The sequence below is a fragment of the Crinia signifera genome, chromosome 8 (assembly GCF_055691185.1).
Source record: "Crinia signifera chromosome 8, ASM5569118v1, whole genome shotgun sequence".
NCBI lineage: Eukaryota > Metazoa > Chordata > Amphibia > Anura > Myobatrachidae > Crinia > Crinia signifera.
In genome coordinates this window covers 157,520,935-157,535,368 of record NC_139224.1, presented here as the reverse complement: position 1 = coordinate 157,535,368, position 14,434 = coordinate 157,520,935, and the positions used below count along the sequence as shown (strand labels likewise).

The window sequence follows — 14,434 nt, the reverse complement described above, 5'->3', positions numbered from 1 at the left end:
AACAAAGCAGAAATACACTGGTTTAAAATGGCTGCTGCTATTCCTATCCCCCTCTGCTAGTCCTATCCCCCTCTGCTAGTCCAGCCCCTTCACTCAAATTTTAAAGGCCAATCTGACGACGGTCGCATGTGTTCTTAACGACCATCGTGGGCGCATCGGGATCGGATCTAGATCGTTCCGCAAAAAAAACACAATTTTTGCTAATCGTTTGCTGGGGACTGCCTGGGAGCTCCCGGGAAGTCCAAGGGAAATCGTTCCATGGTCGTCTATCGGTCGTGGACGACGGTGGTCGTCCTGGTGTGTACCCTACATAAGTCAGAGAGAACCTGAGAAATATGACTGGGAAATGCAATTAACAGGTCAGATGTGGACTGCTGCTTTGAAGTTGGATATCTCCAGTTCCCCAGGGCCGATTTTCAAAATTCTGGTATCCCTGGAAAAAGGGGATCCTCACTTATCAGCATAGGGCCCGTATACACCTGGGGCCCCTGGGCAAGTGCCCATTAAGCCCATACACAAAGACGGCCCTGCATTACCATCTTTACTTGTACTGCTCATCCTACATTTGCGAATGGTGCAGAAATGGTGGAAGGAGACAAAAAAAGGCTTCTCTATGAGTAGAGTGTGAGAAATGTCAGACTCACATGTAGCTAATGTGTACAACACCATACTCTCTACAGGGATTAAGCAGCAACACGGCATCAGAGTTAAGTCTGTAATAAGGAGTAGAGTGCTTCCAAAACCACTACATCAGCCCAGCGCCTATGGTCCTGGGCTGCTGGGGACAGCACTGGACTCCAGCCTTGGACAGGGGATCCACCATTAATGGGGGGGGGGCTTCTGAATCCCCCACAGATCCCGTCCAGAGCCATGGTGCTCATAGTACGGCCAGGGGACCTTGTATAAACAATGTCCCCCGGCTGTGGCATGACAACGCTGGCTGTTGGAGCCCGGTGCTGGGTCCAAAATATGGGGGACCCCCAGTTTTTTTGTCCACCAGGACCGGCTCAAGGAGTCTGGGGCTGTTTTGGCTCAAGTGTGGGGACCCCACAGCGTTTTTTTTTAAATTATGACCAAAAACCGCACATTGTGTAAAAATCGCACATTTCCATTACCAGAATTTGCACGTTTCCATGACCAAAAATCGGCAGAAATCGCATAAGGGGAGTCTGGTGAATGCAACAAAAGTTATTTGTGAATCCACTGGCGAGTTTGCACACAAGATAAATGTAAAACCACTTACACAATGGTAAGTACACTCTATAATGGAGTTTCGTTAGATCTAAAAGAAAACTCAAACAAGAAAAAAGACCATTGTGCAGCAATATTTAAATGTGAGAGAATGGTGCTGTTTTTATTCAGGTCACTCACATTCCATAGGAGTAAATGCGCATATCAATGGGTCTTTATCTCTTTGTCAATCCAACATGGTCCTTCAAATATGCTTTCCTTAAGGACTCGATAAAAGGCATATAGTGCAACACCGTTTTTTTAAAGATAAAAATAACATTTATTGGTTACACTCACATGTGATCGATAAAAGCAGGCAAAATACCCCTTAGGGTGACAGGATCCAAACACTGTGCCGTGGAGATCACGCAAAGGCCTCTGAATAGCCGTCCAGCGGTCCTCAGTGGGGATGCAGCTCCTTCCAATCAGACACTTCTGATGAAGGGCAATTCCTGCCCAAAAGCGCGCTTAAGCTGAATGAACACCACCGAACGGACCCTATCCTGAGGCCATTGGAAGGAGCTGCATCCCCGCTGAGGACCGCTGGACGGCTATTCAGAGGGCTTTGCGTGATCTCCACGGCACAGTGTTTGGACCCTTCCGAGTCTGGTGAATGGTCAGGGTAGGTTGGGAAACAGTGGACCAGAAATGTGACTTTGCTGTGTGATTAATCTGTGCTGGGCAGTATAGGGAGGAGTAGAAATCATGTGATACAGCTGAAATTGTCTTCCCCGAATTTGCAATAGAGCCGTCAATAGCATTTAACAAGGTAATGATGGTAGGGGGGGGGGGGGGGGGGGGCGTTGGCCTTGCAATAAGTTAGACAACAATTCATGCAGAGAGAGTTAGGTTTGGGTGAGTCATTTTGTTTCTGTGCAGGGTAAATACTGGCTGCTTTATTTTTACACTGCAATATAGATCTCACTTTGAAGTAAAACCCCACCCAAATATAATTTTCTCTGCACAAGTAACATCTGCCCCACCTGCAGAGCACATGGTTTTGTCCATGAGAAGGAAGTTGCCTCTGTGAGTGAACCAGAATAAGGGCCCATGAACGGATCTTCCAAAAACGCTGTTATAAAATACTTTGTTACAAAATGAAAAACTTTATTGGATAGAAAAATAAGTAACAAACATCTCATTTCAAAATGTAGTCATGGCTGTAGGCCGGCCTTAGTGGCTGAATACATAGTGGCTTACATAAAGATCAGAAGTGCATAATTCAGTTATCTCCCACATACAATAAAACATCTTCCATCCCTAAACCCCATATGTATGTGTACACATAACTGTCATTTATAATCCTTACTAATACTATTCTGTTACAAAGCTCTAACTTTCTTGCGATTAGTTCTATAAAATGTAGGGGCCGGTGTTAGGACCACTGCAGAGTTATAGGCTTTAGGTCACGGCTCTGTATCTTCCGCCGAGTAATAATCTGCGCGCAGGTTATTAATCGGTCGCTGTGCTCGCAATGCGTCAGGCACGGTGCCTCGCTGCACATGGCACACTATTTTATTCTCCCACCACACCCTAGTGGATGGTAGGGCATCAAATACCGCCTGTCGGCACATTTCGGCTCAAAAAACTGTGAAAAACCCCATGTTCACCTTTTGACTGTCGACCTAGACACTGTCTAACTAATGACCCGTCAAACGAATTAACGACCTATCGAACTAACGACCTGTCAACCTAGACCCATGTTGACCTAATGGTGTCGACCTAATGACTGTCGACCATCATGCTGTAGACCAAATGACTGCATCCCGACCTCAGTGCTGTGAGGTACTGGGGTAATCAGTAGGGTCAAAATCCACTGGGTACCGGGGTGCATATGAGGATAACTCCCGATGAGCATCTGTACTCGAGATTCACCCCAGCCTTCAAAATAATATAGTTGACGGCATAAACACCATCAAATAATGTTAAAAGGAAAGTGGTAATAAACTGCAGGCATATCTGAGCATTAGGTAATGCTAGCAACGACAGAATTAAAGTATGGAATTAAAGCAATATGGAGCAATAATTACATGCAAAGTCAATACATGAACACAATATGAAACATGTGAGAGAACAGCGTACGAATAAAACAAATATAGTGTATATAGACTCAGTCAACATCCTGGTGCATAACAGGCATTCCAGGGGGATACCAGGTATGGGTGACGTATAATAACTCCGTGACCGAATCTAAAGCTTCGCTAAGGTGTAAAACGGAACATGGCAGTCATCTGAAGCAGTGGGGAAATACAATAACACATAAGGTTGGATTATTTATAAGCCAGTGCCGGGGTCAGCCAGGACAAAAGAGGACCGGGCATCCTCCAGGAGGTACGTGTCAGCGGCAGCAACTGTGCTGAAATCTTTGGAAGAGGTTCCTGAGAATATACATCTATGGCATATATTCAATGCCGTGGGCGAGCGGTGACAGGACTTTTTGCTCGCAGTCACCGCTCACCCTGTCAGTATTCAACTGACCCCCCCTCATACGCAAATTCCCCCTCGCTCCGTTTTTTGAGCGAGGGAGAATTGGCTTATGTGCCTCCAAAAGCTGCGAGTTTGCTGCACTAGCCGCGGCTCTCGCAGTTTAGGGGAATCCTCACCGTTCTGTGACGGCGAGGATTCCCCTGGAACGTTGCATAGTGCGAGCGGCCGGCGCGGGGGTTAAACTGCGAGAATCACTGGTTTTCTGTGATCCTCGCAGTTTAACCCCCTCGCCGGCCGCTCGCACCGGCATTGAATACCTGCCACAGACGGGCTGGGAAAAGGAGAGCAAACTTCTTGTTGGCCTTCACTAAGCAAGTGCAGAGGGGGGAGAAGTCATTTCGGCCCTTGCATCCTCGGGTGCGGAGGATCCACCGTCCTAACCCTTCCGGGGGTTGAGGAAAGAGGGTCTATCTGAGCTTCGGCGAAGAGGACCCACCGATTCATTTTTCCCCCTCTTCGGCCTTATGGCTGAGAGGGGTTAGGGGAGTAACGGGGCCCTTCTCCTTTGGGAGAGGGTCCATAAGTATGTATGTAGGTCACTGCACTGGGTGTTGGGAGCACACCACGGGCTCCCTGAGTTTCTTCAAACTCATGGGAGCAAAGTACAATCACCCATTGGCTTCCAAATGCTGGAAAACAGATGAAGACAATTGGATAAAAAAAAACGGTACTTGTGTATTTTGGCGGCGCCCCCGATCTCCATCGCACGATGTGTACATCGCATCACATGCCATGCACCCGATGGCATGCGATGCGATTTTTGCCCCCTATGCGATAAAAGATTGTATAAGCACCCTAAAGGGTGCTTCTAAGCTCCCTAATGGGTGCTTACAATGTTAAATGCACCCCCACGCCACCTCCCCACTATAAACGTGAACCCAAAGCGTGGCGAGCGCAGCGAGCCCGCGAGGGGTGGCGGTACGCGTCCTCCAACCTTTTCATACCCCCACTATCCACGTCGACGTGGAGTTGAGAATAGAAAGTTTAGCGAGCGCAGCGAGCCACCGAGCCCGAAGCGTGGCGAGCGGACGCGGATACCTTCACAGGTATACGCGTCCCCTCGCGGGCTTCACAGGTGTCCGCGTCCGCTCGCTGCGCTCGCCACACTTTATATTCTCAACTCCACGCCGACGTGGATAGTGGGGGTATGGAAAGGTCGGAGGACGCGTACCGCCGCCCGTCGCCACGCTTCGGGTTCACGTTTATAGTGTGGGGGGGGGTGTGTGTGTGGCGTGGGGGTGCATTTAACATTGTAAGCAATGCGATGGGCGCCGCCAAAATAGCTCCCACCTCAAGGCAGTACTGGGAGTTCCAGTGTAACATTGAGAGAATGAATGACGTGAGAAAGTCCTGCAGTCGGGAATGGGAGCGAGTAATGAGTGTGGATGAGAGACGCAGATCTTTGGAGGAGGATAGAGGTTGTGTTGGATGATATTTTGAGATAAGAGAAGAGATGTATGTTGGTGTAGTTTGGTTTATGGCTTTGTGTGTAAGTAAAATTATTTTGTTTTGAATACGGTAGAATACAGGTAACCAATGAAGTGACTGACAGAGTAGCTTTGCAGATGATGAACGTCTGGCTAGGAAGATTAGCCTTGCAGCTGCATTTATAATGGACTGTAGTGGTGAGAGTCTGTATTGGGGAAGGCCAATAAGGAGACTATTGCAATAATCAATGCGTGAGATGATGAGAGCATGGATTAGAGTTTTTGCAGTGTCTTGTGCAGGGGCGGATTGGGAATTAAAACCAGCCCGGGAAATATCTTGAACCAAAGAGGGAAAGGGGGTGTGGCCACTGAAAAAGGGTTGTGTCTTTAAGTGTAGCGTATCACACTACATACCCCTTATACACCACACTAGTAGGACCCCTTATACCAGGGCTTGACAAATTTCTTTAAAATCTGGGAGCCAGGATGAAAGTGTAGGAGCCAGACAAAAGCAAAGATAGGGACAGTGCGTGGCGAAGGCGTACACCCAAATGCCTATTACACATGTACACACACCCATTACGTATTATACTACGTGCCATAATGCCCATTACACATTATGCCACACCGTAATACCTACTGTATATCATATTATACCATACGCCATAATACCCATTACATATACCACACACTATAATGCCCATTAAGCGGTATAGCAAACACCATAATGCCTATTACATATTATGCCACATAAGTTACGCTTACCTACATGCTCGTTGCTATGGGTTTCATGCTCTTTGCCAGGTGGTTAACATGGTCTGCAAGTGGTAATGCTCATGGTCATGGGGTTATCCTGGTCTGCCAGGGGTTAACCTGGTCTGCCAGGGCTTAATGCTCCTTGTCATGGGGTTATCCTGGTCTGCCAGGGGTTAACCTGGTCAGCTAGGGGTTAATTCTCATTGGGTCACCCTTGTCTGTCAGGGATATTCCATCTGTCAGGGATTAACCTGGTCTGTCAGGGGTTAATGCTTGTTGTCACCTGGTAATCCTGGTCTAGCAGGGGTTAATGCTCGTTGTCAAGGGGTTATCCTTGTCTGCCAGGGCTTAATGCTCATTGTCATGGGGTTAACTGCCCAGCCAGCTAAATGGAAGCCCCTCATCCACTTTGCCGGTACCATTGCAGCAGGGCAGACAGGTTGTCCCAGTCACGCCGTCCCGCACGTACCCCCGCACAAGAGCAGCACCGCCTCCGCTGCAGCGTGGCTTTCTTAAAACTAGCACCAGATCGTCAGGCCGATCCGACAGCCAATCAGGGGTCAAGCTACTACTGCCGCTGCTGATTGGCTGTTGGCTCGCGATGCCGGCTGCTTGAGTAGTACAGGTTCTGGAAATAGCCGCGTTGCTGCTGCGGCGGACCTGCTCTAGTCCAGTGAGTCTGACTTATTGTATGTACAGCGGGGAGGGGGAGCGAGGAGGCTGAGGACCACTCCGGCTCTCTGGAAGCGCACCTCGGCCAGATTCTGCTTCCTCCAAAAAAATATCTGGTCGCCAGGAGGCAGAATCTGGTCGCCGTGGCGACCTGGCGACCGGGGTTTGTCGAGCCCTGCCTTATACTATCTAATACTAGTGCCCTTAACACATTGTGCCACACAGTATGAGCAAAAACTCAAGGACAGCAAGGAAAAAGGGACAGAGAGAGTGACAGCGGGGACACAGAGAGCCACATATGTATATTGAGCATCACGGTGTGTGGCAAATGTATAATGGGCTCGTTATACATAGGCCACACACCGTGATGCTCATTATACATATGCCCCACACCGTGATGCTCCATTATACATATGTCACACACCGTTATGCTCCATTATACATATGCCACACACCATGATGCTCCATTATACATATGCCACACACTGTGATGCCCATTATACATATATCACACACCGATATGCCCATTATACATATGCCACACATCGTGATGCCCATTATACATATGTCACACACCGAGATGCCCATTATACATATGCCCCACACCGTGATGCTCCATTATACATATGCCACACACCGATATGCCCATTATACATATGCCACACACCGTGATGCCCATTATACATATGCCTCACACCATGATGCTCCATTATACATATGCCACACACCGTGATGCCATTATACATATGCCATACACCGTGATGCACCATTATACATATGCCGCACACCGTGATGCCCATTATACATATGCCACACCGTGATGCTCCATTATACATATACCACACACATGATGCCCATTATACATATGCCACACACCGCGATGCTCCATTATACATATGCCCCACACCGTGATGCTCCATTATACATATGTCACACACCGTGATGCCCATTATACATATGCCACACACCGTGATGCTCCATTATACATATGCCCCACACCGTGATGCTCCATTATACATATGCCACACACCGTGATGCCCATTATACATATGCCCCACACCGTTATGCTCCATTATACATATGCCACACACCGTGATGCCCATTATACATATGTCACACACCGTGATGCCCATTATACATATGCCCCACACCGTTATGCTCCATTATACATATGCCACACACCGTGATGCCCATTTTACATATGCCACACACCGTGATGCTCCATTATACATATGCCACACACTGTGATGCCCATTATACATATGTCACACACCGATATGCCAATTATACATATGCCACACACCGTGATGCCCATTATACATATGTCACACACCGAGATGCCCATTATACATATGCCACACACCGTGATGCACATTATACATATGTCACACACCGTGATGCTCCATTATACATATGCCACACACCGATATGCCCATTATACATATGCCACACACCGTGATGCCATTATACATATGCCATACACCGTGATGCACCATTATACATATGCCGCACACCGTGATGCCCATTATACATATGCCACACCGTGATGCTCCATTATACATATACCACACACATGATGCCCATTATACATATGCCACACACTGCGATGCTCCATTATACATATGCCACACACCGTGATGCCCATTATACATATGCCTCACACCGTGATGCTCCATTATACATATGCCACACACCGTGATGCCCATTATACATATGCCACACACCGTGATGCCCATTATACATATGCCACACACCGTGATGCCCATTATACATATGCCCCACACCGTGATGCTCCATTATACATATGCCACACACCGTGATGCTCCATTATACATATGTCACACACCGTGATGTCCATTATACATATGTCACACACCGATATGCCCATTATACATATGTCACATACCCTGATGCCCATTATACATATGTCACACACCGTGATGCCCATTATACATATGCCACACACCGTGATGCTCCATTATACATATGCCACACACCGTGATGCCCATTATACATATGCCACACACCGTGATGCCCATTATACATATGCCACACACCGTGATGCCCATTATACATATGCCCCACACCGTGATGCTCCATTATACATATGCCACACACCGTGATGCTCCATTATACATATGTCACACACCGTGATGCTCCATTATACATATGCCACACACCGTGATTGCTCCATTATACATATGCCACACACCGATATGCCCATTATACATATGCCACACACCGTGATGCCATTATACATATGCCATACACCGTGATGCACCATTATACATATGCCGCACACCGTGATGCCCATTATACATATGCCACACCGTGATGCTCCATTATACATATACCACACACATGATGCCCATTATACATATGCCACACACTGCGATGCTCCATTATACATATGCCACACACCGTGATGCCCATTATACATATGCCTCACACCGTGATGCTCCATTATACATATGCCACACACCGTGATGCCCATTATACATATGCCACACACCGTGATGCCCATTATACATATGCCACACACCGTGATGCCCATTATACATATGCCCCACACCGTGATGCTCCATTATACATATGCCACACACCGTGATGCTCCATTATACATATGTCACACACCGTGATGTCCATTATACATATGTCACACACCGATATGCCCATTATACATATGTCACATACCCTGATGCCCATTATACATATGTCACACACCGTGATGCTCATTATACATATGCCACAGACCCTGATGCTCCATTATACATATGTCACACACCCTGATGCCCATTATACATATGTCACACACCGTGATGCCCATTATACATATGCCACACACCGTGATGCCCATTATACATATGCCCCACACCGCGATGCCCATTATACATATGCCTCACACCGCGATGCCCATTATACATATGCCTCACACCGCGATGCCCATTATACATATGCCACACACCGTGATGCCCATTATACATATGCCACACATCGTGATGCTCCATTATACATATGCCTCACACCGCGATGCCCATTATACATATGTCACACACCGTGATGCTCCATTATACATATGCCGCACACCGTGATGCTCCATTATACATATGTCACACACCCTGATGCTCCATTATACATATGCCGCACACCGTGATGCACCATTATACATATGCCGCACACCGTGATGCCCATTATACATATACCACACACCGTGATGTCCATTATACATATGTCACACACCGATATGCCCATTATACATATGTCACATACCCTGATGCCCATTATACATATGTCACACACCGTGATGCCCATTATACATATGCCACACACCGTGATGCCCATTATACATATGCCACACACCGTGATACTCCATTATACATATGTCACACACCGTGATGCTCCATTATACATATGCCGCACACCGTGATGCCCATTATACATATACCACACACCGTGATGTCCATTATACATATGTCACACACCGATATGCCCATTATACATATGTCACATACCCTGATGCCCATTATACATATGTCACACACCGTGATGCCCATTATACATATGTCACACACCGATATGCCCATTATACATATGTCACACACCCTGATGCCCATTATACATATGCCACACACCCTGATGCCATTATACATATGCCGCACACCCTGATGCCATTATACATATGCCACACACCGTGATGCCCATTATACATATGTCTCACACCGTGATGCCCATTATACATATGTCACACACCGTGATGCCCATTATACATATGTCACACACCGATATGCTCCATTATACATATGCCACACACCGTGATGCTCCATTATACATATGCCACACACCCTGATGCCCATTATACATATGCCACACACCGTGATGCCCATTATACATATGTCCCACACCGTGATGCCCATTATACATATGCCACACACCGTGATACCCATTATACATATGCCACACACCGTGATGCCCATTATACATATGCCACACACCGTGATACCCATTATACATATGCCACACACCGTGATGCCCATTATACATATGCCACACACCGTGATGCCCATTATACATATGTCACACACCGTGATGCTCCATTATACATATGCCGCACACCGTGATGCCCATTATACATATACCACACACCGTGATGTCCATTATACATATGTCACACACCGATATGCCCATTATACATATGTCACATACCCTGATGCCCATTATACATATGTCACACACCGTGATGCCCATTATACATATGTCACACACCGATATGCCCATTATACATATGTCACACACCCTGATGCCCATTATACATATGCCACACACCCTGATGCCATTATACATATGCCGCACACCCTGATGCCATTATACATATGCCACACACCGTGATGCCCATTATACATATGTCTCACACCGTGATGCCCATTATACATATGTCACACACCGTGATGCCCATTATACATATGTCACACACCGATATGCTCCATTATACATATGCCACACACCGTGATGCTCCATTATACATATGCCACACACCCTGATGCCCATTATACATATGCCACACACCGTGATGCCCATTATACATATGTCCCACACCGTGATGCCCATTATACATATGCCACACACCCTGATGCTCCATTATACATATGCCACACACCCTGATGCTCCATTATACATATGCCACACACCGTAATGCCCAGTATATATTATAATACATAAGTGCTGCTCACCTACATGCTTGTTGCCAGGGGTTCTAGGTCGACAGTCATTAGGTCGACATGAGTTTTTCACAGTTTTTTTACCCGAATGTCAACACAGTCGACATGGATACAGTTGGAGTTGAACCGCAGCCCCTCGCATCGCTCACTATGCTTCGGGCACGGTGCCTCGCTGTGCTAGGCACACTATTTTATTCTCCAACCACGCCCTAGTGGATGGTAGGGCATGAAATACTGCCTGTCGGCACATGTCGGCTCAAAAAAACAGTGAAAAACTAATGTCGACATAATAACTGTCGACCTAGAACCATGTCGACCTTGGCCCATGTCGACCTTAAGTCATGTCGACATTGACCCATGTCGACCTTTAACCCTGTCGACCTTGGCCCATGTCGACTTTCCATGGTCGACCTAATGACTGTCGACCTAAGTCTGGTCTAGTAGATGACCATTTCCCGCCCGGAGTAGTAACGATACTTATACACATAATGCCCGCAGTACTAACGATACTTATACACATAATGCCCACAGTAGTAACGATACTTATACACATAATGCCCGCAGTAGTAACGATACTTATACACATAATGCCCGCAGTAGTAACGATACTTATACACATAATGCCCGCAGTAGTAACGATACTTATACACATAATGCCCGCTGTAGTAACAATACTTATACACATAATGCCCGCAGTAGTAACAATACTTATACACATAATGCCCACAGTAGTAACAATACATATACACATAATGCCCGCAGTAGTAACGATACTTATACACATAATGCCCGCAGTAGTAACAATACTTATACACATAATGCCCGCAGTAGTAACGATACTTATACACATAATGCCCACAGTAGTAACAATACTTATACACATAATGCCCGCTGTAGTAACAATACTTATACACATAATGCCCGCAGTAGTAACAATACTTATACACATAATGCCCACAGTAGTAACAATACTTATACACATAATGCCCGCAGTAGTAACAATACTTATACACATAATGCCCACAGTAGTAACAATACTTATACACATAATGCCCGCAGTAGTAACGATACTTATACACATAATGCCCGCAGTAGTAACGATACTTATACACATAATGCCCGCAGTAGTAATGAGGCCTATACATGTAACGCCCACAGTGTGGCTGGGTGGTGGTTGAAGGAACTTGCGCGGCAGGAAGGTTGAGTGGGCAGTCGGCTGAGTAGGGTGCTGTGGGGCCCCTGAGAACGCCGGGGCCTGGGTCAGCTGTACCCTTTGACCCTCCATGTAGCCGGGCCTGAGTACATCCCCCACCCCCATAGGCAGACATGTCACGTAATCAGATCCCCCTCCAGCATAGCCCCCCAGCCCCCCCCCCCCCCCCACACACATATAGGCAGACTTGTCACATATTCACATGCCCCAGGCACTCCAGCACAGCCCCCCCATAGGCAGACATGTTACATACCCCTCCAGCACAGCCCCTATAGACAGACATGGGGGGGGGGGGGGCTGAATGTCACATGTCTGCCTATGGGGGAGCTGAGCTGGAGGGGGAGCTGAGTTGTCACAGTGAGTCTGTCTGTGAGACAGTCACAGATCCCCTTCCCCCTAAAGTGCAGGAATGTCACATACACAGAAACCCCTCCAGCACAGCCTACACTGTAAAACTGGCACATGCAGGGAGATTTATTCCCCATGTCCCTCACACACAGTGACAGGAGTGAGCCCAGTGTGACAGGACTCACATAATTCTGGAAGCTGAGAAGCCCGGCCACAGCGCTGCTGCTCCTCGTCTCTCTCCCCTCTCAGGCTGACGTCATCAGTCTGAGAGGTGCTCCCCCTGGCTGCCAGCGGCTGTATTTGCAGCTCATTGCAGCCGCAGCAGCAGGGAGGAGGGAGCCGGACGGAAGCACACGCAGCCATCTTTATTTAGGGCACAGTGCCGCGGCCCAGCACGGAGATGCCGCGGCAGCCCAGTTAGGTAGGATAGGCGGCCCAATCTGACATAAAAGGTGCCGGCCCACCGGGAAACGGCCCGGTTTCCCGGTCGGCCAATCCGCCCCTGGTCTTGTGTAAGGTAAGGGCGAATTTTAAATATGTTTTTTAGGTGCATGTGGCATGATTTTGAGACAGATTGAATGTGGGGTACAAAGGAAAGTTCTGAGTCAAGGATAACACCTAGGCAGCGAGCTTGAGAGGTAGGAGCTATAGAGATATCAGGTTGGTAACTACTATTTATTGGTGGAAATATAATTAATTCTGTTTTTTAGATATTAAGTTTGAGGTGGCGAGATGACATCCAGGATGAAACAGCAGAAAGGCATTCAGAGACACGGCTCAATACAGATGGGGACAGGTCAGGGGAGGATAGGTAGAGCTGAGTATCATCCGCATACAGATGGTACCGAAATCCAAAGGAGCTGATTTGTTTGCCAAGCTATCCAAGAATAGTGTAGGTTTAGCGTATTTAAGATAATTACCCACTTCATTATGAACGATTCAAAGAAGCAGAAAACCAATATTTCTTTTTCATTGTCTCACAATGTAGGATGTGATCCAAATGGCCTAGAAATGGCCCTTATCTTTGCACAACGTTTGGTGGTGATTTCGGAATTATTTATATGGAATAATAGATGTTTTGCAAATTAAGCTGAAAGTTGGTCAGTGCATTCAGAAAACCGAGGGCTGCATAGGCAGGAGGTGACATAAACCGCCGAAGGTACCTGAGTTGCTGGCACTTTAAGTAGCAAGTTGCTAGGGTCTGACTAGGAAGGGAGCAGCCAATCAGGGCTTAGGGTGGAGCTGTCTGTGCTTAAGGAAAGAGGAAGTTGGATTGAACTTCCTCTATGATCCAGCTTTCCCCTCCCTCCCATCCCTATTTCTCTACTTTCCAGGCGGCGGTAAAGAACAGGCGATTGGCTGCACCATCCGGATGGGTGGGTGTGATGGGAGAGTTGAACACCAGCAATGTTTTGAATGGTGTGTGTGGTATTTACCCCCTCCTTTCTATGACCTTTCTTTAGGGCCGCCTACCACTTATAGTCAGATATATAACTGTCAATTAATAAATGTGACAATTTATTTGAAACACCAGCACTTGTGCCTGTCTCTTTATTTTAGTGATAAGTTTATTTGTAAGTTAAATA

General features: G+C 47.0%; 1 protein-coding gene across 1 annotated transcript in view; it reads left to right on the top strand.

Annotated features, from left to right (window-relative positions):
• The window catches only part of HPDL (4-hydroxyphenylpyruvate dioxygenase like), a 64,201-nt gene extending 50,042 nt beyond the window's left edge, over nucleotides 1-14,159 (top strand). The window contains exon 3 of the transcript XR_014454706.1: nucleotides 13,559-14,159. The gene's annotated coding sequence lies outside the window, so the exon portion shown is untranslated. The remainder of the gene's footprint in view (nucleotides 1-13,558) is intronic.
• Nucleotides 14,160-14,434: the final 275 nt, after the last annotated feature.